Below are 3,969 nucleotides of genomic sequence, written 5' to 3' on the forward strand. Positions count from 1 at the left end.
GCTGAGAGCCTAGGACCTGCTTTAGATTCTGTGTCTCCTTCTTTCTCTGCCTCTCCCCCACTCAGGCTCTGTATATCAAAAATGAATAAATGTTAAAAGAAATTTTAAATTCTTATTTTTGATATGACATATAAATGAGAATTTCTTTTTGCTTTGAGTATGACGTATAAAGGAATATTTTCAAAGTTACAGAGAGGGAAGGAGGCAAACCATTAGAGACTCTTAAATACTAAGAACAAACTGAAGGTTGATGGGAGGTGGGGGAGAGGGGGAGTGGGTGATGGGCATTAAGGAGGGCACCTGTTGAGATGACCACTGGGTGTTGTATGGAAACCAATTTGACAATAAATTACATATAAAAATAAATAAAATGCTAATAAATAAATAAATGTTATAAATTAAAATAAATAAATACAAGTATTTATATGAAAAAATAACAATATTGAAATACAAAAAAAAAGAGAATATTCGTCTGCTGCTAATGGCAATTTAAAAAGAAGCAGAGACAGAGGAGGAAGATGGCAGTGTAGGAGGACGCTGGGCTCACTGCATCTTGCTGACCACTTAGATTCCACCCACATCTGCCTAAATAACCCAGAAAACTGCCAGAAGACTAGCAGAACAGACGCTCCAGAGCCAAGTGTAGACAAGAGACCCATGGAAGAGGGTAGGAAGGGCGGAGAGGTGGTGTGCGCTACACTGACTGGCGGGAGGGAGCCAGAGCGGTGGAGGGGCAGCCCTCCGGTCAAGGCAGAGCCACCGAGTCTGGCTTGAAAAAGCAGGGGGCCAGACTCTGTGAGTTCTGACAGTCAGTGGGACTTAATATATAGAATGTTATAAGTCAACAGCTCTGCTCAGAGAGCCGGAGGGCTAGAGGACAATGGGAGGGAGAGTTGTTGAGCTGTGGAGGACAAACTTCAGCTTAGTGGAGAACAAAGGCGCTAGACAGCGCCATCTCTCTCGCCCATCCCCCAGCCAAAATCCCAAAGGACACCAGTTCCCCTCACGGAACTTGCTTGCACCATGCAAACACCCAACGCTGTGCTTCTGTGGATCTGTCCATATGATGGGCCTGCCTCCCTCCCAGTGCCACAGAGCCCCTCCCCCAACAGACCACCAAAGACAAAGTGAGCTGAGCCTACCCCTTCCACCCTGTGCACCTTGTGGATCCACCCCGGCTAATATGCCAGATCCCATAGAAGCAGCACCACAAGCCTGGCAGTGTGCAAGTAGCCCAGACAGGGGCCACACCACTGCACAGTGAGTCCTGCCCCGGGAGAGGGGAAGATAAGGTGCACACCAGTCTGACTGTGGCCTCAACCGTGGGCTGGGGGCAGACATCAGGTCTGACTGTGACCCTGCCCACCAACACAAGTGACTCCAGACAGCACAGGGGAAGAGCCCTGCAGTTCCACACCACTCCAGGGACTATCCAAAATAACGAAATGGAAGAATTCTCCTCAAAAGAAACTCCAGGAAGTAGAGACAGCTAACAAATTGATCAAAAACGATTTAATCAATATAACTGAACATGAATTTAAAATAATAGTCATAAAATTAATCGCTGGGCTTGAGAAAAGCATAAAGGACACCAGAGAATCTATTGCTACAGAGATCAAGGGTCTAAGAAACAATCATGAGGAGCTGAAAAATGCTACAAATGAGGTGCAAAATAAAAGGAGGTGACCACAGCTCGGATTGAAGAGGCAGAGGAGAGAATAGGTGAATTAGAAGATAAAATTATGGAAAAAGAGGAGGCTGAGAAAAAGAGAGATAAAAAAATCCAGGAGTATGAGGGGAGAATTAGAGTTCTAAGTGATGTGATGAAATGCAACAATATCAGTATATTAGGGATTCCAGAGGAGGAAGACAGAGAGAAAGGGGCTGAAGGTGTACTTGAACAAATCATAGTTGAGAACTTCCCTGATCTGGGGACGGAAAAAGGCATTGAAATCCAAGAGGCACAGAGAACTCCCTTCAGACGGAACTTGAATCGATCTTCTGCATGACATATCATAGTGAAACTGGCAAAATACAAGGATAAAGAAAATTCTGAAAGCAGCTAGGGATAAATATGCTCTAACATATAAAGGGAGAAACATAAGACTAGTGACGGATCTATGTACTGAAACTTGGCAGGCCAGAAAGGAATGGCAGGAAATCTTAAATGTGATAAACAGAAAAAAACATGCAGCCGAGAATCCTTTATGCAGCAAGTCTGTCATTCAGAATAGAAGGAGAGATAAAGGTCTTCCCAAACAAACAAAAACTGAAGGACTTCATCACCACTAAACCAGCCCTACAAGAGATCCTAAAGGGTATTCTGTGGGTGAAATGTTGCAAGGACCACAAAGTACCAGAGACATCACTACAAGCATGAAACCTACAGACATCACAATGACTTTAAACCCATATCTTTCCATAATAACACTGAATGTAAATGGACTAAATGCCCCAACCAAAAGACATAGGGTATCAGAATAGAGAAAAAAAACCAAGACCCATCTATTTTCTGTCTACAAAAGATTCATTTTAGACCTGAGGACACCTTCAGATTGAAAGTAAGGGGATGGATAACTAGCTATCATGCTACTGGAAGTCACAAGAAAGCTGGAGTAGCCATACTTATATCAGACAAACAAGACTTTAAATTAAAAGCTGTAAAAAGAGATGAATAAGGGCATTATATAATAATTACAGGGTCCATCCATCAGGAAGAGCTAACAATTATAAATGTCTATATGCCGAATATGGGAGCCCCCAAATATATAAAACAAGTAATCAAAAACAAGGGCAACCTTATTGATAAGAATGGGATCATTGCAGGGGACTTTATTTATTTATTTATTTATTTATTTATTTATTTATTTAATTTTTTTTTCAACGTTTATTTATTTTGGGGACAGAGAGAGACAGAGCATGAACTGGGGAGGGACAGAGAGAGAGGGACACACAGAATCGGAAACAGGCTCCAGGCTCTGAGCCATCAGCCCAGAGCCCGACGTGGGGCTCGAACTCACGGAGCGTGAGATCGTGACCTGGCTGAAGTCGGACGCTTAACCGACTGCGCCACCCAGGCGCCCCTGCAGGGGACTTTAATACTCCACTTACAACAATGGATTGATCATCTAGACACAGGATCAATAAAGAAACAATGGCCCTGAATGATACATTGGATCAGATGGACTGGACAGATCTATTTAGAACTCTGCATGCCAAAGCAACAGAACATACTTTCTTCTTGAGTGCACATGGAACATTCTCCAAGATAGATCACATACTGGGTCACAAAACAGTGCTTCATAAGTAGAAAAGAATTGATATCAGACCATGCACACTTTCAGACCACAATGCTATGAAACTTGAAATCCACCACAGGAAGAAGTCTGGAGAACCTCTAAAAGCATGGAGGTTAAAGAACACCCTACTAAAGAATGAGTGGGAAAACCAGGCAATTAGAAAAGAAATTAAAAAATATATGGAACAAATGACAAACAATAATACAACATTCCAAATGCTTTGGGATGCAGCGAAGGCAGTCCTGAGAGGAAAATACATTGCAATCCAGGCCTATCTCAAGAAACAAGAAAAATCCCAAATACAAAATCTAACAGCACACCTAAAGGAAATAGAAGCAGAACAGCAAAGACACCCCAAACCCAGCAGAAGAAGAGAAATAATAAAGATCAGAGCCGAAATGAACAATATAGAATAAAAAAAACACCTGTAGAGCAGATCAGTGAAACCAAGAGTTGTTTTTTTGAAAAAAGAAACAAAATTCATAAACCTCTATCCATGCTTCTCAAAAAGAAAAGGCATATGACCCAAATAGATAAAATCATGAGGGAGAATATAATTATTACAACCAATCCCTCAGAAATACTCTTTTTACACCAATTGTCAGGGAATACTCTTAAAAATTATATGCCAACAAATTGGACAACCTGGAAGAAATGGACAAATTCTTAA

The sequence above is a fragment of the Herpailurus yagouaroundi genome, unplaced genomic scaffold (assembly GCF_014898765.1).
Source record: "Herpailurus yagouaroundi ecotype Mexico unplaced genomic scaffold, PumYag 67080, whole genome shotgun sequence".
Lineage (NCBI taxonomy): Eukaryota > Metazoa > Chordata > Mammalia > Carnivora > Felidae > Herpailurus > Herpailurus yagouaroundi.